The 24,868-nt window shown below is 31.5% G+C and overlaps 1 protein-coding gene across 1 annotated transcript in view; it reads right to left on the reverse strand.

Moving 5' to 3' along the window:
• LOC110993799 (facilitated trehalose transporter Tret1) overlaps window positions 1–24,868 on the reverse strand; it is a 52,906-nt gene that overhangs the window by 16,532 nt on the left and 11,506 nt on the right. The window lies entirely within an intron of this gene.

Raw genomic sequence — 24,868 nt, forward strand, 5'->3', positions numbered from 1 at the left:
GAATAAAAATATAATATGATACATAACTACGACAAATGATGTGGCTTTCTATTGTTAAAACTAATTTTAAAAGCAGTTCACTAGATTTAGAAATTACTTCCTACAACCTCGCAAACATTACCTCTTAATAAATTATATGTCTATGTCTATAATAAAATCGCTATTGTGTTAGTTTGAAATCTGGAAGTTAAACTATCAATTGTTTGAATTCTTACTGTCGCGTGGGTGAAAACGAAAACATCAATATTATTGTTTCAGACATGTATTTAATGTATTTATTAAACAAGACACGTCAATAACAGGGGAAGAAGAGAAAATATAAGCGAGCTATTTTCATTAATTACTAACAGACCTGATTATTTTTGTTCATAGACCAACTGTGACGCACACGGGAAAGGCCGACGCGTATTTAAAGATGGGCGATTGCTTTGAATTATATTTTAATCCATATATAAACAGAGAAAAACTATTATACTACACATTAACATTAACTACTCCAACGGCTTTATTATAAAAAAAATTGTTTTAAGGATAATTACAAAAAAACGTCGTAATCTTTAGGTTGTATTATGCACGATATTTAGGCCATGATTAATAAGAGCGAAAGGGTCTTACAACATTTGAATTTTAAAATAAGAATTTAGAATGTACTATTAATGCTTATCACATCACATCATAACATTTTTTTAAACTATTTTAAATTCTGCGAAAAGTGATTTATGGGTATTTCACTCCTAAATTAGTAGGCTTTTTATTTTGTTAACAATACTGTTACGTTACTATAGTTTTACTAATCATTTTTATATACGTTGTATGATTTTGTTGTGAATAAGTTCAAACGCGCAGAAAAATACCTTGCATAATTGCCACGCCATTATATATGTTTATGGAGAACATTTTAAACGTTTGTTCTCATTGACAGCATCGCAGTAGCCAATCTTCATAAATCGGAAAATTTAGGCATAACTAAAGCCACACTGGATAAACAGCATAACACCAACTGTGCGCAAATTTAGATTCGTGCTAATTATTGAGGCCATGTCCGACATCGAACATTATTTATTAATCTTTCGTTTTCTTGTATTAAGCTTGCTTGTATTAAGACATTACAGACATTATTAAAACAATCAAATCAATGATGAATTAGATTATATAATTTTCTTTCGTTGCTGCGCCTTTTTGACACCTGTGTGTGTGTGTGTGTGTGTGTGTGTGTTAGTGCAGATACACAAATCTGGCCCAAAGAGGCCCATATCTAGAAACGGTTTTAACGCCACTATATTTTTACAGATAAATGAAATGGTAATCGATTGCCCACAAGGCTGACTATAATCAATAAAATCTGTCCATTATAGGCCCTATTAGGCCATTTAATGAATAGCAAACATCAATGCACTGTAGATGAAAGGAAATTAGATTTTTTTATAAATGAGATTGACATGATCTTTTTCGTTTAACAATTTCCGTAGCTTCTTACTATAAATTAATCGCATTACGCAGCGATTCAAATCTAGGTCTAAAAACACGCAAACACATAGTACTGTGTACACTGTACAGTCAGCAAAATATAAACTTGTTAGTAAAGACTGTTATAATGCTAGAATAATATTTATTAATTACTTTTTTTTTAAATAACTTTTAGCAGTTACAGGGGAGAGGCTCATTTTAAAAGAGGCTCAGAGACGATGTTTCTAAACATTTCTTTGTATTGTTCAGTGTTTTTTTTCGTTGAAAGTGCATAAGTAATAAGTATGTTGTTTAAAGTAATTAGGAGCAAAAGATATTAAATATATTATAGATATAGATAATTGTAGTTTCTGATTGTGATTATTTAGAAAAAAAAGCACTAAAGATATGAAGGTAAAATATTTTTACGTAAATCTATGAGAAAATAACAAAGCAGTATACAAACAACTGTTGAGAAAAGTTTTTGCAGATAACACAGCAGTTTTCTATTGCAACTATGCTGAAAACGTATTTATACTCGTACTAGGAAAACATGATTAAAAAGAGCTTCTAACAAATGTTCTATAGAATTTCGAAAGAATAATTCTTTATTCCTGACGTATATGCACGAATATTATTTTAGGGATTTCAGACAGGTTTTTAATAAGAACGTATTATTCGAAAGTAAATTTAATCCATTAAAATAAAAATGTTGAGTAATAAAATAAAAACTACAATACTTTTTCATTCTTTACATCTACTGAAAATCTTACAATTTAAACGTACTATTTGCTATTGATTTTTTTAATAATTTGTCATGTTTATTTATTATATAAATTAACACTAAAAGGTTAGCTTTACATTTTGTACGTGTTACTTCCGACTGCAAACATTCCGGTCGTTTGTTCTCTAACAAAGCTATAAATATTATAGCAAATAGACTCGAGACCTCCACAGAATGAGGTCAATGTTAGAACTGCGATTATTTTAAACCATATTGTGACCTACGTGTGTGTATTTATGAATTTATCGCGTCATAACTTGCAGACGGAACTAGATAGGAGGACATTTTAATAACCTTAGACGTAAAATTTACTCAGGGTTTTTAAAATTATTACTAGCGTAGAAATTTTCGCTTTTTTTATCTATAAATCCAGTCAATTGCTACGAGTCGTAGCGGGTATATGGTGGTTTCAAATAGACCCGCAAACTCACGTCATTTGAGAGAAGGCTTAGCGGTAAAGTTCGTCTAAAGTTGGTAATTCAATTTGCCTTTTGAAGATAATTTATAAATCAAACAAGCTCAAAATATTTTAAAGCCTTCCTCATACAAACTATCCCGTAAAAATTATTTCAATTTCTCTTAAAAAGTTTTAGCTCAAACTTGACCGACAATATTTCGGTCTTCAAGAATATTGTCATTTCCTAAAAATAAATTTCCTCTTGGTCCGACTCCAGACAACGATAAATTTAATTTTGAAAGTACGAAGAGTTGCAGAGATATTCGATACTTGTATATAGATATAAGACATATATTTTAATGTCTATATCATATTTATATCGTAATAATGAGTGGTCATTACTTAAGCACGTATAATATTGTATATTAAATGTTCGGTAAACAAAGCTTAGATTTTCTACAATTTATTAAAATAATCTCCATAAAGTCGATGGCTTATCTACCAGCTCCCGGAGTTTTCTGATCAATATGGAATAGTTTTCTTATCCATGATCTATTGCAAATTTTTCGTTTTGGTTGTGTTTTGTTTGTCACATTGAAATATTTGTTCTGCCCGATTCTGTGTTAAAATCTGTGCGAATAATGAAAATTTCTTTTATATTCTTATACGTTCTAAAACAACCTACATATATCAATTATATGTATTAGAACATAAGCAAGCAAGCAAGCGAAAATAATAATATAATAATTATAATAATAACTGAAACTAAAAAAATTAAAAAGTCTTATATAAAGATTTCTTGCACTCTTTTGAACTTTCCAAATTGAGTCAAGAAGTTAAATAATTATCAATAAATCTGTCATCATATTGGTAAAGTGGCCACTGTAAAAGGATGAAACTATAACGTGTTTTATGTTTCAATAAACATCTAATTTGAGGAGTTATACCCAAATATTTTGAGAACATTAAAATAATATGAAAACGGAAGGGCTCGTAAAGTGTTTATATTTACAACTTCTCTGAAAAATTTCTTTTAGGCTCTTTACAATTGAGCGGTTATAGCGATTATTTTGTTGTTATAACAGTTTCAGGCATATTTCTAGACTCATTGTCTATGGGATGTCGCTGTTAGTCTGAAGGGTTATTTCGCGCCGTTTCGTTCTTAATAAGAATGCGCATACATTGATTCCTATAGTTAATGTGTATTTCCAATAGAACAAAAATGTAACAATTCAAAAGGGGGAACATTTTAATCATAACGTTTATCCCAAATAAGTAAACATATTTAATTGAAACTAATATTAGTGCATGTAATTATGTTTCTTATATATTGTATAGTTAAACGTGGAATCGTTCGTTCATTTTAAGCCTTACTTTGGTAACTATAAAAATAATAAGAGCGTTTAATAGGTCTGTTTATAACGCCGATTGCTGTAGGTTGAAACACGGAAATTCTAACAAGACATTAACGATTATGAGTTTTAACATTTCAGGATGTCTTAATCGAGTTTAAAACTAGCAGACACTATATAATATTTAAACCTTTAACCATATGTTTAAAAATGTATAAAAACCTAAGGTCGAGCTTTTGAAATAGCTTTAGCTTTAGAATAGGAATGTTTTCTTTTCGAAGTGTACTTTTTTAAATTACGAAAAATAATCATTAAAATAAATGCTACAGAACTAAGTTCGTTACGTTGTTTAGAATCATATCAAATACTGTTTATGATATATTATGTAATCATTTAAAATAAATGACGTCCTAATGCTCTAATGGAGTTAGCTCAAATCAGATTAACCTACCCAAAAACTGACTCAAACCAACGGTGGTTACGCTCGTTATAAAATATACTCATATATTAAGATTTTATTGTTGTGAGCAGTATTGGCCCAGAGGGCGTTTATTTCAATCACTACAGTGCACCAATTGATTTTTTTAATGGGTTCACAGTTCAGAAACCGGAATTCTGAACAGAAGAGTGATTACAAGTGGCCCATTAGACTAACAATTGATCATGAAAAAGATACAGAATACTGAAGCCTTACCTATATTTATATTGTAATAGTGACAGTATATTTCATACAATGACCACCAAATCGTTTTAATAAATTAATTACAATAGAAAAGAACGAGTATACTATCATTCCTTATATCTATTTAGAGCCGAACCTAGGCTCATTATTAAGGTTATTGACACTTGGCAGCTGCGGTACTTTCGCAAGTATTGATAAAAATATCTGATACAAATCAGACACTGCTCGATTCTAGTTTATATGATTTCAAAATTAATTAAACAAAACTCTTATTCTTGACGAAAAGGGAAACCTCGTCTAGTCATTATATTTTACAGTTGTTCCTAATTTGAACCGATTATGGTGAAATTTTTTGTGCGTTTAAGTGAGAATAATTTTTTTTTTATAGAACAGGGGGCAAACGGGCAGGAGGTTCACCTGATATTAAGTGATACCGCCGCACATGGACACTCTCAATGCCAGAGGGCTCGCGAGTGCTTTGCCGGAATTTTAAGATTGATTTAGATTAACAAATAAGTGATTAACAAAGAAGTGATTAACAAAGAAGTGAAGGATTACAACCTCCTTCAATTAATTATGATGTATTAAACCGAGGAAGGAAAAATTATGGCTTCGTAACGTGAGTCAGTTGACGGGGATTGCGACTGAAAAAAAATTGCTGCATCTGGAGGACAGGAGAACATCCAGAAAGCCATTAAAAGAAATAGTACAGCACTGTCTTTCCTTATTCAGTCGGGCCCGATATCTTAGGTGTATTTTTGTATTTCATTGTTTATCTTTTTTCGTCTAGTGTGTGCTTGTTAAGCTAACTTTCATTATTATCATCATTCATCTTATTATTACTTATTTCAAACATTTCCAAGAATGGTAAACCTATAAAAAATTTATTGTTTAAGGCAAAAACCTTATTGAAAAATACGAATTTTAAACCGTAACAAAAAGTACTAAAACAAGTACAAGTAACATTTCCGTCGAGATAACTGTAATAAAAATAATTTTCAATCAAACCTTAAGTTGAGTAATAAAATTCAATTTTTTCTACTTTACCTAACAATTATGTCAAATTATAGCGATATATCATCATTATCAGTATTCAGATGTAATTAAGCGGTGATTATTAAAAATATAAACGCGACTTTAGCGCCTCGAGGCGTCATTATATGTGGAAATTACTCTTGTATCGAAGTTTACATCTTTATAAACTACCTTTTATATGGTACGATTGCGACCATAATTTTAAATGAGCCGATATAAATTCCATGTAATTTTTATCTTCCATAAAGTCGTGATTAATCTTGGACATTAAAAGGGTAATCTTGGATCTTAGTATCGATTAAAGGTGCTCTTATCCAATACTAAAATGAAACCTATTTATCCGCCGCATACACGACTATAATAACTTTATAACACTAATCAAGTATAGCAATAAAAATAGAATTCTTTTTTGTTATTACTAGTATAACACAACACTAGCCATTTCTCTTTAGACCCTTTTCTTCTAAAAAAGAAATGATCTTTATTTTAGATTACATATCTATAAAAATTTATTTTATTGCCTTAATAAGTACTATAGACTCTTTTACTACCTATCTTAGACTACACTGATCTATGCTATTATGATCTTAATAAAAATTTAACTTGAACGAAATATTGCAGACGTTTCATTTATGGAATGCCTAAAGCCCAAAACTGTGTACTATTCAAGTTCAAGGGAACAGGAGGAAACGATTAAGAGAGGAAATTAGGATAGATTTGAGAAGCCGTGTTGGATCTATCTAAATGTTTCAATTCCTCGTTCACCGCCATTCGATTGTGCAATAAACTTTGTTTATTTTTATATTGATTAGTTTAGTGGAGTTATAGGTTCTTTTTACATTATTTATGTGGTATGTAGAAGTAAACGACTTTAACAGTAAGACTCAGTTACATCTATTTTCTTCATTTATTTTATTTTATTTATCTCCTGTTATGTAAATGTGATATGTAAATTGTTATTGTTATCATTACAACAAAAGTAAAAAAAACTATTCACGAGACTAAAGTTTATAAAAATATCGGAATCGTATATTGTAAATGTAATAAATTATAATCGTACGCTCATTACCGTTGATCGGCGCAGACGTTAACACGATGTGCCATCGATTAATATGTGATGTGAACATCGATTCTCTGTTTCGATATCTATACGATTACGAGTAACAACGGTTAATTAACGCTATTAATACAGTTATATACACGTTTGAACTGATGTTAAGCGTTCACGCGACATTGGTATTTAATAATTTTGGAGAATTTTCTTATTAAACGTGAAATGTTTACAAAAATCTCTCAACTTTGGTAGTTGTTTGATGACTTTAAGATCTCTATATTTTTGACTGTAAAAAACACCTTTATCTCAAGTATTCCTGTTTCTAAAAACTGATAGTATAATAGTAATTTACAGAAATTAGTAATACTAATAATATAATAGTGCTACTATTACGCGTGATAGTACTATCTAAATATAATTCGCACCAAACACCAAACAATTCGCAGACCTGAATTTTCTGACACGAATTTGTGGTCCCATACTTCGGACGGCTTCTTATACTATGGTGCCATTGGCGTTCTTATTCAATAGCATTGGAATGTTAACCAATGATCAATTGAGTTTATTGTTTTACAATTGAGCAAATAAATTATCCCGTAAAGCACTTATGGAATCGAACAGATGACCCCCCAGTGGCTGAGCCATAAACTCGAGAACACAACTTTCTAAAACGAAACATATTTACGATGTCACGAGAGTCGTTTTGTCGTGTTTTGTTTGACAATGGCTATTGGGCTATATTGATATGCATAATAGCTCTAAGGAGTCATAGAGTAGTCATTCTAGATTTTACCTTATATCCCAAAATAAATATGTATAAAGTTTAAGTCAGTTTGACATAAATAAGTCGTTTGTCATGAATTGCGTTTTAGGCGCTTAGTTATATACATTTACCAAATACGTAATGACGTCAACCGGCGATGGCGAAGCAATCGTATTTAGATTTTTAAGACATAAACAAAAGAAGTTTGCTGTAGCTATGTTCGTTTGTATAGATATAAGTTAATATAATACAGATATAGGTTGTATAATATAAATAATAATAAATATGAAGCTTGTTAATTACTAGGTTTTTTTAGTACATTAAGTAATATACCATAATAGTCAATAAATGTCAAGACAGAATGCAAAATTCCTTGACGTTGGCATTCCAGAGAGAGAAGAACGTTCCATTAAATTAAACAAACCTCTTGGTGTTGCAGGTGTCCCTGGATACTGGTAAATACTTAACTTAAATAAAAAAATACTAAAACAATGCGATTTTATTTATTTGAATATGTACCCGTAAAACCTCATACGTCGTCAATATAAACATATATAGGCTTAACTTACCATAGATAGATTCTTACGAGCGGCTATTTATATATTATTATCCAAGGCAGCACTTAAAAAATACTCGAGTACCGTAGTTAAATGTTCTAGTGTGGTTGTTCATGACAATCCAAAATCAATAAAATTCAAGAAGAGTCGAATAAAAGAGATATTACTGTCTTTAATTAAAATAACTTTTACACATTTAAAGAAAAACAATTTTTTAACGGATTATAAGTTTACAATAATACATAACTTCAATCCGTTAAACATCAGGTGAGCCTCTTGCCCGTTTGCCCCCTGTTCTATAAAAAAAAGTGTTTTTCTTCAAACGAGATATTATTCTTAAACCTATATAACTTATATCTTAAACCCATGTAGTTTTTCAAATATGGAGGTGAAAATACTTTGAAAGACGGAACTGAAGCCTTATGACACAACAGAAGTTCTTCGAACAATCATTCCATCAACCCATCACGTTGTTGACGGCACGTGGCAACTTCTCAAAGAGGGATCTAGAAACGTGATGACCAACACACGTGGCGGACTCCGGGGGGCTGATTCCGACACCTGACCCGGTGACGACGATGTGACGAGTTTTAACCCATTTTGGCGACTATTGTTTTTTACAATGCTACTGTGTAACAATTGTTCAAAAATAAATTGTATGTATTCGTAAAGAATGTATAGCTATTTTACATAAACTGCATATTAAACTAAAGTTTCTCACAGCATTTATTGTATAGTCTGTCTGCTATGGTATCAGATGGTATATATTGTAGACGTTGAAGATCAATTTTTTACACATTATTAAAATGAATAATATTTTTTGTGTTCAGCTGTCACATAGTCGATATCATATCGTATGTCTAATAATTACAATACCGTTTTAATATGCAAATCTAGATATGGGTATGGTATCACTTAGTTACTGTGAGAATAGGTTTTTTTATCACGTTTCTCGACTTGATGTAAGAAATCGCGTGTGTAGCGGTTTGGAGTGTGGGGAGATCGTTAAACGTTTCTTATCTGTGAATTGCGTCAATTGTAAACTTTCTATTTTTCATCTGGCTATCATTTAAGTTCCTTAATAATAAAGAGATTTATATAGATCCATGAAAAGTAAATTGTCATTAACATTGTGAATTTTCCATAAATTACATTACAGATATTGTAACAAACAAAAACAAAATAAAAAAATATATTCAATATCTCGCCCACAATATTAAACGTTAATATCTACTGTGCAGATTTTTCGAACACTAAATGTATTTTAATTAGAACTTTTCAGCAAATATGCTCTTGAACGTGTTAATAAAAGCAATCACTAGAACAGCAGTGACTATTGAGGTCATTAAATCCATTAAATGTTTTTACCATTTAAGCAAATTAATACATAATCAGATACCATAGCTATTTATGATTGCCACATAATAGATACGATAAGACAGGTTTGGATATAGCCTTATGAAACTCGCATATTTGTTATGCTATCCTGGTAAGGAAGGCTGTTGCACAAGGAAGAATATCTGTTATATAGGACTAGTTTTTGCTGTAATAGTGTTCAGATTAGCTGCGCTTCATTATCGGATATCAAAGCAGAATACGAAATTCCACTCGCATCACCGCTTTTCACAATAAATCGCTTTTTGCAGTACCTTTTGCAGCAAATTTATGTAATAACTAGTGAAAAGAAAACTCAACAGTGCCTTCCAAGCCTAACAAAAGCTGTATAATTTTGTGGAGAAATGAATTGAACAAAGGTTCAAACATGGTAGTATTGTTTGTTTTCTAAAAAATATATGCGACATAAACAACGATGAGGTAATCGGGCTTTGAAGGTAGGTTGAAAAAGAACGCCACACATTGATTAGCGGTTGAGATATTTCAGTGTCTTTGAGGGGCTTAATAGAGCTTTGCTGCAGTACTTTATAGAAATTCTTTTTCTCTTAACGGGAATTTGTTTGATTGTATTTATTCTGCCTGTGAACATGAAATAAAAAATATTTTAAACAATGCATTTGAAAATCATTTATTTTATTTTATATTACAGAGAGCAAACGGGCTCAACCGATACCCGGCGATTGACACTCACATTGTCAGAGGGCTCGCAAGTACGTTGGCGGCCTTATAAGAATTTGTTCGCTCTTTTGAGGACCCTAAATCGAATTGGTTCGGAAATACATAAGTTTGCAGCTGGATCCACATAGTTTTGTTGCGCGATAAATCTACCCTGAGACTCACCTTATTTCACTCAATTTTTCATTCTATAATTCGTATTCTTACTATCAAGTTAAATGTTATAATACCCATTGATAAATGTATATACAAATATATAATATTGATAATACTGTATATTTGTGTAATGAAAATAAAATATAATTAATAAAACCAACATGTACATTTTAATAACAAGAGTTTCGTGTAAATACGATTAAAATATTAACTTAATTATCCTTTATTGAACCAACAGCATATGGCGCCCCGTAAATTGTGGTTTCTACGTATTATTGTGTTCTGTATAAGTTGGAAAATGTTTGTGACAGTTAAAATAGAAGTATATGTATGTAGAACCAATTGATCTTATTCTCTAACAAGTTGTGACAAGGCGTGGCGAGGTAATTGGATTGTATCTCACACAACAACCATCGTAACGTGACCTATGGGAAAATTCCTAGAGTTTTATACAATTGAATTTTATATATATATATATATATATATATATATATATATATATATATGTACACGAATCTAGCTAAAAGCGCTGGCTAAAAATCATACACATCAGGCACGACTACGACACCTATAACTGATTAAAATTAAAAAAAAAAAGAAAACAACAACATTTTGTATTTTATCTTTTTTCCGGCAACGCACTCGCGAGCCCTCTGGCATTGAGAGTGTCCATGGGCGGCGGTATCACTTAAGATCAGGTGAGCCTCCTGCCGGTTTGCCCCCTGTTCTATAAAAAAATCTTAACAATCCTAATATTATTTCTTTGTTGCCTATACACAATGTGAATAGGACGGAATCAAGTAGAGCAAATATCTGAACGAGCGAATTTCACACGATACTCAATATCGCGAAATATGAACTCTCTGTGGTTAGCTTTGACATTCGCGGTTCAACTTCCTGGTTAGGTGAATAAACTTCGCTGACCTTTACGGCAGATTAAAGAAAAAAGTACCTGCCCAATTTTACTTGGCAGCCGCTGTATAGAAAGTGTTTAATTTTAAAGTTTCGCGTTTATTACACGACGCTATATATTGGTCTTCATGGGTTAGAAAGATTAAGAATTCTTTAGTCTCAAGTACTGCATAACTTAAATCTTATACACAAAATTCTCGTGTCGCGGTGTTTGTGGTTAAATTCATCCGAAACGACTTTCCCGATTCTCATGAAATTTTGTGTGCATGTTGGGTAGGTCTGAGAATCGGACAACATCTATGTATCATCCCCCTAAAAGTTAAGGGTAAACCACCCCTAATTTTTTTATCAATTGTAGATAAAAAAAAATATTTTAAGTTAATACATATAACGCCTAATTTTCTCCACTCTACGATCAACCCTTATTTTTTATTATAAATGATATACATGGCAAAACAACGTTTGCCAGGTCAGCTGGTACGATATAATTTACTGAAGCTATATTTTAGATTTTTCGATTTTAGGGTCATATTGAAGACGATTGAGTAGAATTCCATATTCCTGTATAACCTTACAACATAATATAGAATCTCATTATCTAGTTTTTATTATGAAAGAAATACACAGTATAAAACAATAACAGATATTAACATTTAATTAAGTCTTTAATACCTGCCTATACCATACCCATTTAGTTTTATTATCTCGTAGTTTAATCGGTAAGGCAATCCAGTCTTGATTCGGAGTATGTTCTTCCAATAGTTAGCGAGCTAACCACCTGGGTCCTTCCTCTGTAAATTCCAATTCCGACAAACAACTCCAGTAATGAGTTTTTGTACCACGCGCTTTAGGTTCCGACCTCAGCGCTACGGATATTGAGAAAGCTACCTCGAACGTCGAAATCGCTGTCAGTTTGGAACAGAATTGAAAGAGAAAATTTCGAAAATACAGAGTAAGGGCTCTAGTGCTTTATATGAAATCGGTTATTGGATATTCGTTCGATGTCTACAGAAAAGAAAGTATCAGATTTGACATTCTTCATTCTTGCCGCTCTACGCCCATGACTTGCGAACTGGTAAATGTAAATTTACAATTAATTTAATTTTTTTGACGTTCATAAGTGTACTTGTTTACCTAGACGAATAAAGATATTTTGTTTGTTTGACATCACTTATTGTTTTTGCTTAATGGCCTATAACACGTAGATGAGGTAGAAGTGGCCAAGGCGTATTTCACTCGCTTAAGTCCGGCTCTCTTTGCCTCATCTGCAACGGCCACGATACGTTATCCTTGCAGGTTCCAATAAAGCGCTGGCTTGGGATCCCTTTGGATGTATAGCATATCCATTTCCATTTGCATCACTTGATCGGCTAGTCGGGGTTTCTCGGCAGCGCAAAGTTGCTGAAAGAGTTTATCATATGGGTGCTGCTCGATGGGAGTGACACCTTAGTCTTGAGTTTCATTTCTGCTTACCTAGTGTTTATGATTTTTTTTAATTCTTGTAATAAAATTACTTCGGTAGTTATATAATGTCATGTCGCAATAAAGCTATAAAGTTTTATTATGAAACAATAATTTTTATTCGTTTCAAACACCTGGATTTTATAGCCTAATGTGAATTTCACGCTATTACTTTTATGTGCTTTTTATATTAAACTTCAGGTTACATAATGTGTTTAGAGAATTACAAAAAGATATTGTGAAATGTTTAGCCCAATGGTTGCCATCTTAGGTAAAACATTAATACGAAGGAAACTAGTGCCGTTGAAAACACCCTTGGACTAAACAATTTACAATGTATGTAGGCAAAAGAGATGGCTGGTCGATTAAGAAAAAATACAATGCAGCACTGGTATTCTGCATTCATATCATAATGATGCCGACATTATTGTATTCGTCTTCTTACAGTACTTTAAATATCCGTTGCGTATGCTTACAACTCATGCCCACGAGACGGTTTATCGGTCTGATGGCCGGCGTTGTGTAGTTGGCGTCATGGTGTCCCGTACAAGACTGACAACCGGAAGTAAACCCGGTTTTTTGGAGCTAAGCTCGGCGAAAAACTGTCTTGTCGTTATGAGCCCTTATGTTCACAATTCAACATTGAAGTCGAGATCGCAATCGCGTGTCGGTGTAAAAAGACTAATGGTATCGTAGTCTCCCGTATGTCAAATAAGGCATTGGGTGTGAACTTAGCGTAAAGTGTCGACTCTGAATCGTATTATATCCTTAGAGCTGACTATGCTGAGTATGACTCGCAAAGGTCAAATGCGTCGTTTTTGCATAGCATACTTACCTATAAATCTCGACTAAGAACCTAAAATGGTTTTTACACCACTGGTGTGTAATAATTGTGTAGCTCACGAATCAAACACGAACTATCAATGTTATGTCACCTGTATCTTATCAAATGACACCGAGCTGATAATGTTTACTTAACTAGACTCTGAGCTTTACATTAGGTTTCATTAAGTCGTGTGTTAATGGCTAGTCCTCACTAATATAATATTTATAAAACGCGCAGAGCTTAAAATAATGGAGCATATTAATTTTTCCACACACGTATAACAAAGCTGAAGTGAAGATAAGAGTGCCTGCGTCTGATGTAACTCCCACGATTTAGTTATATAGTTATAAAAAAATAATAAAGCCGGAGAGAGCAAAAAAGCTCAAACAAGGAAAATGTTGACACAAATGAATTGTTTCGTTAATTAAATTATTAAGTACTACATAATATTTCTATTTATTAACTTTTCGCTTTCCATTTTTACTCACAAATATGCAATTATTCCTGTGCGTAACTGAGGACGTGAAGGAAAACAGTCTCTTAGAGTATCTCACATATATCTCTCTTTATAGTAGTAGTAATTTTTATTTATCCACTATGAGCGTTCGCTTATATTGGAAAGTGAAATGTAAATAAGATTGAATCATGAAGATAGTGCCGATAGAGCCTTCCTTATTGCCGTGTCGTTTCTGACTACATATCCAATTATATAGTTATTTTAACGCCTATATAAGGATTAAATGCTTTAATCGTTTAATGGTGCATAACGACTTATTTACGATATGCATATTTTATAAGTGTCTAGTTTATTTCCTAACCAACTCCGTAGGTTCAATCATTAGTGGGAATAGTATAATCATTGGTATACCTGTTTGGCGAACTAAATATCATGAAAACTATGCAGATTAAGAGGCTACAATAGGCACGACTAAAGTCAAATTACTACAGAAATAGAACCCTTTAAATAGTAACCCTTGAGGTAGAACCGCGGCAGGCGACTTAGGGTACTTTAAGAACAGAGCGTACCAATTCTTAAAAGGCCGGCAACACGCACCTATGACATTGAGAGTGTCCATCACTTAACATCAGGTGAGCCTCCATCTCGTGTATAATAAAAAATAGATCTCTCCGTCAGCCCTAGTCTTGCCTAACTACGCCACCACATACGATTACTTTACTCGATCTTTAATTCAGCAATGAAACATATACCATATATTATGATTAAAATAAGTTTGTTATTTAAAAAATAATAAGTCGTTTAATGATTAATCAAATAAATATTTAATTTATTTATATATCCACAAATAAATAATCGGTAATAATAACTCCCAACGAGCAGAAATCCCCGGAGAAGTGAGATCGACCCGTGAGGGCTACCGAGAGGAGTGCCCTGAAAATGAGCTTCTGAGAGGAGCTAGTTTTAATTAGACTAGACTAAAGCAGCGCAAAACGAAACAAATGCGGTGCAAGTCCACGCTACTATACCATACTGCAAATCGTATACATCTATTATTTAAAATGTTCCTAATCCTTTTAAACGTGCAAATCACTTTATAATTATTGCACCACAAATAAAGGTTCGGTGGACGATAGGTACTTTTTTTAATTTTATATTAAAATAATAAGACCAGAGTTCATAATTTGTTTTCAATCTTAACCTGAAAGGCACACAATTGTCAGGTTTGGGGAAATGTATGGTTTGAGAACAATGAGAGAGGTTAGACTGATAATATACTAATAAAACTTTGTTTTTAAAGTTAACAATACGCACAAATACTAAAAACTTATGGTATTGAGAACGTAATAAATAATAAGCAATAAAAACAAAATGCGTCCAGCATAAGCATAACCCGAGCGAAACAAAGCAAGAAATTGGATCAAAATGTGACGATCGGCCGAGTTAAAATATTTTAAATCCTGATCAAAATTTATGAACATTTATAAATATGTATTTCGAACAATTATTTTATCATCAATTTATTTATATGAAAATAATTAATTGGATACATTAACATCGTAAATCCGTAGTTATGTGATACTTTACTATAATATCCAGGTCAGTACCGATATAGACAAACATACAATAATTCAATGGTATACGTGACTCGCCACGCATAGATTAGAATAGTTTTATCTTAACCTATATTTACTAATTACCAAGTGTATTAACGTCATTCTGCAAATACAGAATCATACTACATAAAAATACTCATCCGGCCGTTTGACATGCCTCCTATAAACTATATTTTAAGAAATATGGATGGTAAAACTTTGTTAACTATACACATTACAGTTTATACAAACTTAGTAAGTTTTTGTGATAGTTACAATTTAAGTGTTATTAATTGAATATAATATTTATCTTTGAACACTTTCTGTAGAACCATTTCACAGAATCGAAACATCAGTTAACTAACTAATTAAAGCCACAGTCGAAGGAATCGGGATAAAATAGAAATCTTGCTTTTATATAACAGAGGTCAAACGGGCAGGAGCTTGATGTTAAGTGATATCGCCCATGAACAGTCACATTGTGGAAAGGGTCGCAAATACGATGCCGGTAATTTAAGAATAAATCTGAATTATAAGATTCATCAATAGAACAATATTAAATTACTAAAAGTGATTAAATATAAAAAAAATATCTACGTGTACCTACTAGTGAACACACGTATGATTATTATACACCTTATTTTTCGAAAAATGATCTATTATATGCAACTTTACAGAAATTTGTTAAATAACGTTAAATTATATAAAGTTCAACAAAAGGCTTTTATTATCATAGACATGAATACAAATAATACAATTATTTCATTTTATTTTATTACTGCTAAGATTAATACAGAATTAATTGTAATATAATTATTGCGATCATTGTTATCGTAATGATATATTTTTGTTATTAATGGCTTCGAATCTCTTCGAATCAACCGTGGTAGGGACAAGAAAAAGATGGCGCGTAACCGAAAAATGTGACGGTTAAATTTTTTCTAACGCTGATAAATGATGGCAGAACAAACTCACAAACTTATTTGAGTTTTTTTCCCATTTGGTTTTTTTAAACCTAACTTTCATAACATTTAAAACATAAAACGTAACGGTTTTCATTAATTAAGTCTTAACTTTTTTCAGATCTAGGATCGAACTTCAAAGAGATTAAGTTTTAACCAAAACACGCTTAGATAAAATGTCGTCAGCTTATCGTGCAGATAAAAATGTCAACGGTTGCCTGACACTGAATAAACATGTCCACATGTCTCACTCGACACTTTTTCTGGTGAAAGATCAAAGACCAATAGATTTACAGAAAATACTGAAGGTATGTTCTTAGAAGCACATTTTTTGCTGAATGTGTGAGAAAAATTTATGATATTCATAAATGTATGCCAGTTGCATACCATTATTTATTTATTATGTTTTCAACCTAATTTTATCTCTAACGATAACTTTATCCAAATCTGTAAGCGAGTATCCGATGTATATAATGTGGAATACTTACGAATTAACTTCATAATAAAATAATCGAAATGAAAAAGTATGTTCTGCATGTTTTCAGTTCCTAAGTTAATGGGCTGCTTTGAATTATAGAGAATATTAATCACGTAAAATAAATGATCAAATGAATCAATGCTATGTTATTTAAAATATGTAAAAGATTTTCTACGTCTGGCCATCGGGATTGATTTCGATTTTGAAAAGCTTGAAAATGGAATATAAAACTAAGAAAAACTGGCGCTACTGTACCACATTCTAAATATGAAATTTTTAAATTCGAATGATATTGAAGCGACACCTACATTCTACGGCTACAAAAAAACGATGACGATGCGACTGCGATGACGTTGTAAACTGAAATTCGCTAAATAAATTATTCCTTAGCCACTGGGCCTTAGAACCAGTCAGTCTAACCAAGACTGGTCAATGATCTTTTACTTTGAAGGAACTGTTCGGTTCCTTTACAATATCATTCCACACTAAAATAAAGTTAGAGTTCTGAAGAAAGAAGAGAATAAGAAATCTGTCAGATTTCTTTGTCGTTAATCTCATCATATTGTTTAAGAAAAAGTAATATAAATGGAAATCGTTAAATGCGGTTAATTGAACCGTTAACAGCCTATTTTACCCTCGATTCGGAATCAATGAAATGTTATAATTATTTACTGGTTATCTGTCGTTCTTATTAAGGGATGTATATTAGATATTTATTTTATCCTGTCATTCTGCTTCACCTATTTCGGAAGAATGGCTGTGTGGTACAGTTCGTAATGTTCGGTACGTAATGGAGATTAAATGAAAAGATATTCTAAAAGAAGTAGAAATATATAAAATGGGAAAAAAAATTAAACTTATACGGACAGATTAGCAAGTTTATTCCATAACACAATGTGTGATTTCAAATAGCAACCTTATTGCTTTGGATAAGGGTATATTTTACAATGAAAGAATCGTGTCAAAAGTTATTGAATCATTTACGCAGGTTTTAGCTTATATGATAAGGGTCAATTAATTTGATAAAAACATAATACATTTATCTTGGATTAGAATTATTAGCCTTTATTATTTATGTATTTATCTAAAGAATGCATTATCATATTTTTAAAGTAATAATGGTATCGAATACAATGAAAAACATCACTTATGCCAAGATAAGTCTTACTATGAAATTTTTCTACTGTATAAGATAAGTATTCTATATCGATAATATTATGCGTAATTGCAACATTTGTTTAACTACGTAGCAAAAATAACACCCAGTTCTATGTTTACGTTACCATAAAACCAACTACTACGAGTACTAAATATATAAAAGCTACCCCAGGGTTTACTCCTAATACTGATAAGGACGAAATTAGAATCGTGTCCAATACGTCGATATAAACAGGAGTGCCTCCCCGCCTACATATTTCAATAGCTATATGCATTGATACCGTTACACTATCCACTTGAATTATCCGCGTTTCCATTACATCACGGGAAAATATCGTGGCCAAAAGTCGGGCACTGCTGTATTTTGACCGACAGGACATAACGAAGTATATTTTTCTGCGACAAAAAATTATTAAATATAGAAGGCAAAAAGACGAAAGACGAGAAAGGATCTTGCGAGCAATATTTAATAACAATATTACCGATGTAGTTTCAGTACAAGTATATAGTAAGAAACATGTATACTAAAGTTAAGTATAATATAACCCAAAAACCACACAAAACAGATGGAAAAATGTCCGTATGGCAGGGAAGTAGTCCGAAAAAACAACAAAAGTAATACTACTTAATACTAGTAGAGTACCATATCGAATGTTCGCTTTTTCATAGACTAGTATTGGCAAGTGAAAAGTTGTTGATACCTTCTGTCTGTGTGTATTAAAATAAAATAGTAAATCTTAGGCTCAAACTTCTCCTTCTGCATCTGTTGTATAATAATTTGTCAATTTAATAGGCAAGTGGGTGATCAATCTCCTGTGCCTGACTGACTGTCTATAGTGCATTATATAATACCTTTAAAATACCGTGGACATGATTTAAAAAAATAAGTGAAAATTTGGGTCCGAAGACGTGGCAACATAAAAGGAAAAAAAGTAGAGTAAGAATTACATTTCTATAATATTATAGAATCTATATATATTTTCTCTCTACAATATATAATTGAAGCGACACCTACATTCTACGGCTACAAAAAAACGATGACGATGCGACTGCGATGACGTTGTAAACTGAAATTCGCTAAATAAATTATTCCTTAGCCACTGGGCCTTAGAACCAGTCAGTCTAACCAAGACTGGTCAATGATCTTTTACTTTGAAGGAACTGTTCGGTTCCTTTACAATATCATTCCACACTAAAATAAAGTTAGAGTTCTGAAGAAAGAAGAGAATAAGAAATCTGTCAGATTTCTTTGTCGTTAATCTCATCATATTGTTTAAGAAAAAGTAATATAAATGGAAATCGTTAAATGCGGTTAATTGAACCGTTAACAGCCTATTTTACCCTCGATTCGGAATCAATGAAATGTTATAATTATTTACTGGTTATCTGTCGTTCTTATTAAGGGATGTATATTAGATATTTATTTTATCCTGTCATTCTGCTTCACCTATTTCGGAAGAATGGCTGTGTGGTACAGTTCGTAATGTTCGGTACGTAATGGAGATTAAATGAAAAGATATTCTAAAAGAAGTAGAAATATATAAAATGGGAAAAAAAATTAAACTTATACGGACAGATTAGCAAGTTTATTCCATAACACAATGTGTGATTTCAAATAGCAACCTTATTGCTTTGGATAAGGGTATATTTTACAATGAAAGAATCGTGTCAAAAGTTATTGAATCATTTACGCAGGTTTTAGCTTATATGATAAGGGTCAATTAATTTGATAAAAACATAATACATTTATCTTGGATTAGAATTATTAGCCTTTATTATTTATGTATTTATCTAAAGAATGCATTATCATATTTTTAAAGTAATAATGGTATCGAATACAATGAAAAACATCACTTATGCCAAGATAAGTCTTACTATGAAATTTTTCTACTGTATAAGATAAGTATTCTATATCGATAATATTATGCGTAATTGCAACATTTGTTTAACTACGTAGCAAAAATAACACCCAGTTCTATGTTTACGTTACCATAAAACCAACTACTACGAGTACTAAATATATAAAAGCTACCCCAGGGTTTACTCCTAATACTGATAAGGACGAAATTAGAATCGTGTCCAATACGTCGATATAAACAGGAGTGCCTCCCCGCCTACATATTTCAATAGCTATATGCATTGATACCGTTACACTATCCACTTGAATTATCCGCGTTTCCATTACATCACGGGAAAATATCGTGGCCAAAAGTCGGGCACTGCTGTATTTTGACCGACAGGACATAACGAAGTATATTTTTCTGCGACAAAAAATTATTAAATATAGAAGGCAAAAAGACGAAAGACGAGAAAGGATCTTGCGAGCAATATTTAATAACAATATTACCGATGTAGTTTCAGTACAAGTATATAGTAAGAAACATGTATACTAAAGTTAAGTATAATATAACCCAAAAACCACACAAAACAGATGGAAAAATGTCCGTATGGCAGGGAAGTAGTCCGAAAAAACAACAAAAGTAATACTACTTAATACTAGTAGAGTACCATATCGAATGTTCGCTTTTTCATAGACTAGTATTGGCAAGTGAAAAGTTGTTGATACCTTCTGTCTGTGTGTATTAAAATAAAATAGTAAATCTTAGGCTCAAACTTCTCCTTCTGCATCTGTTGTATAATAATTTGTCAATTTAATAGGCAAGTGGGTGATCAATCTCCTGTGCCTGACTGACTGTCTATAGTGCATTATATAATACCTTTAAAATACCGTGGACATGATTTAAAAAAATAAGTGAAAATTTGGGTCCGAAGACGTGGCAACATAAAAGGAAAAAAAGTAGAGTAAGAATTACATTTCTATAATATTATAGAATCTATATATATTTTCTCTCTACAATATTTTGGTATTAACTGATATATTTTTAGTAGAAAATCCTTTTAGTTTGTGTATTACAATGGACACATACGCGTGTCAAGTATCACTAACAACTAACAAGGCATGCTTTCTTCTGATTGCACTCAAGAGCCCTTATATTCTCGTCCTTATTCCTTGAATTATAAAGACTAAATTATTTTTAATATGTTATATTATAGTCAATATTTCGTGGAAGAAATATGTTATTGGTACAATATTTAAATATTAAAATATTCACCCGAGTCTGTGTAAAATGTTTTTCCTTATGTTAAAGAAAAAGTTGCACATGTATATTGGTTATAAAATAATTTTAACAAGTTTTTTAAGTAAGAAATTGCGCAAAAATATATTATTTATTTTCTGCGATGGGATACAATTTAGTCTATTGTATTTCCAAAATAATTTAAATAGCAAATTAGCAAAACTTTCTTAAGATTAACAGATTTAACACTTAATCCGGTAATTTCGCGAAACGGTCGCCTTTTCGGGCGATAAATTTTTCACTCTCGCTAATTCAATTATGACGATTATAATCTATTAACGTTTTATTTTTTGGGGTTCCGCAAATCGTAAAATAAAATAAAATGTTTATTACGGCTTAGATAACGATTATTATTGTTTTTTTTTTTCATTTATATTAATGTTAGAAATTAACATACCTAAATCTAAAAAACTGAGTAACCACGCATTTTAATGTAATTTTCTATTATATTTTTAATTCTGTTTTTTGGAAAACGTTTGATTTACAATTATATCACAACTTCATATTAAACCCATCCACCCAGACAATAGAACATACGAAAAATAAGAGCGCATACATAAAATACTACAGAACCAAATATAATAATTTCCAAGTCACGCTACCCACTTTATCTTTCAATCTAAAATGAAATATTAGAGCAACAAAGGGTATAATTTATAGAAATTGTCACTTTCACTCGTAAATAATAGATACGATGAAAGTGTGTTTATATGTCTGTAAAGTCACGTTTAATGGCTGAACTAATTCTGTATTTAATATCCTATTATTTAAACACCATTGTTTTACTACGCTCGTGTATAACATGCTAATGTATAGATGCGCAGGAGTCGTTAGGAGTTCCTTGGCTACGAAGTTAAGACTCTTAATGCGGAAGTCCCGTACAGAATGTTACAGACAGTGTAAAATGCCTAATAAAACGGACGTACGTACGCCAAAATAGTTTGCCAATAAACAACAACAAATATAGAGAGACCCCTGAGCTAGTGCTTTCCACGCTCAACGAATAAGTATCGCAAGGCATGAGGAAATTTTGGCAGCGTTAAAGGTACTGTCCACCGGGCCCAACTTTTTAAAAATAAGTTCTATAATTTTTTAATATTATTTATATTTTACAAAGAGGCTTACGCAACTTAAAAAACGACAATATATTATGATATCTTCTGATACAAATCTTTTGAGTATTAGTTTACGTGGAGATATGTATCAATTTAACAACTTCGTTATATCGTATTACGAAAAGTTTCGTCGCCTAGTAAATCCGATAAATTATTAAAAGTTCAAATTACAGTAGTGAATTTCGAATTTCAATCTTTAAACCAATAAGCGTGAGAAAAGTATATAGTATATGTTTAAATAAATTACAGTATCTGTAGCTTTAAGAAGTATTTAAAATAATAAACACAATTGTATATAAATATGTATTACCTTGAGTAATTTTGTGAGCACAATAATTGTATATCTTCTATAAGAAAGAGACGTAATAAAACAGTTTCAGTTTCACAATGTTTTTAATATAATATTCAACTCGCACTTTGCACCTATTTAGTTCTCAATTCTTTTAACGATCAACAATTAATTAAACAATACGCTTACACAAAATGATTGAATCAGATAAAGAAATTACTTTTAAATATACTATAAAGAATTTCGCTAGTTTTCTGAAAAACCCTAAGCAGTAACACGAAACATAATCGTCTAATTATAATTAAATGTAGAGTTTGTAGTTGAAATAAGTCAAAGTTAATTGCAAAAGTTAAAAAAGTGACGCGATCTACCTCTATTAGATTAACTTTCATAAACATAAAATATGTATGCTTTCAATAGTATTGCAATGTTTTCCAGCCACTTTATTTTTAAAACAATAAAGAAATAAGATGCACTAACTTTGGCAACACCGTTTATTGCATTTTAAAGCTAAATGACTTGTCATTAAAACAAATCCAGGTAAGTATTAAAAACAACCTGGCAAACACATGTTAGACTCATTAAAAATGCCGACGAATTTCTGCACACATTTAGGCAATGTAAAAAACCAGCTTTCTTTAGAACTAATTACAAGTAATTAAGACAGTCCTTTTGACTAAACGGACGATTAAACCGGTTCACTTAGACATCATTTTCGTTTAAGTTGAAAGCTTATCTCACATATTATGTATAGTGAACATTATTTTTAAAAACATATTTTTGGAAGAGCTATATGTTATGTTTTTTAAAGAATACAATTTCAATCTTTAATATATAATGTCAAGATATCATTGACATCTATGATGAATATATATTTAAATTAAGCTTTTATTTCATTGCTATTTTTATATCAGCGTTCTGTGCTTAACACATCGTCGATTTTTTTGGGTCTGAACTCTGAAGCATGCCACTTTCCTCGCGATGCTTTATTTCACCGTGCGAAAGAATGTTGAATGCCCACATATACCAAAGGACTATTGGTGTACATCTGAGGATCAAACTTACGACGTCAGGTATGAGAAGCGCTCGCAAAACCACTAGGCCAACGCTGCTCTTTTGAAAATACAACTGGTACTATTAGTACTACTACTGATAAGAATTGTGAAATATTGTTATTTATGTTGGTTTATGCAGTTCCAGAAATAAATAAATTTTTACCTTGAATTTTGTTTAATAGCCACTTCTGGAGCTATTTAACATAAGGTAAATGTTGATGTGAGAAATTTCACACTTATAACTACTTATATAGATAATACAAGGTCGAAGGAAACCGTCAAAATTATGGCCATAACGTTTCTAAGAATTTTTCCTTTCCTTAAAATGTCCTTCATACAAATCTCGTACAGAACACAATAAAAACAGAAGGAATTTAATCGCTCCAGAGATCATAAAGATGTTTCATACGCATAAGTATTATTAAGAAATATAATATTACCCGTCTCCAATGCATACTCCCGGTGGCAGTATGCAAGAATTATTATCTGTCCATAAAATATATGTCCATAAAACAATGCAGAAATGTGAAAGCCATAAAGGGCTTTGATAGATTAAAGGTTTTGTTTATCTGAAGCAGAATGTTATTTCTAATAAAAAAACACGGTTTATACGGTGACGTCAAACATCGTAAGGAACCGGCACAGATGGCTGATCTTACTTTGAATTTAAAATAAGAAATTAACAAACAAACGGTTGCAATCTTAGGGCAAAAAACACAAAGGGTTGTAGCCCTGCTGGATTAATATAATTTATTTTACTTGAAGCTGGTATAAACATAAACTATTTTCATTAAAACATAATTTATATAAAAATCTAAAAAGTTCATCTCAAGATGTACGTTTTTATTTAATGATTGTAAAAACCCGTTAATTAGATGAAAGTGATCTACCACGGAAATAAACCTACTTCCTGTTGACAAGAAAATCCATTGAAATATTATCACTTAATTTAGTACAGCCATAACTCAATCGTAAAGTCAGGCTGACTTACGACACCAAAGACTTGCACAAATCCCATAAATCATAGAATTTCGTTACTTTTATAGTCTTTTCTTCTCATTAATTATAAACTGTGTTACTACGATTGACACCTATAACGCAATTTCTTGTTTTTATGTCTCAATAAA

The sequence above is a fragment of the Pieris rapae genome, chromosome 7 (genome assembly GCF_905147795.1).
Source record: "Pieris rapae chromosome 7, ilPieRapa1.1, whole genome shotgun sequence".
Classification (NCBI taxonomy): Eukaryota; Metazoa; Arthropoda; class Insecta; order Lepidoptera; family Pieridae; genus Pieris; species Pieris rapae.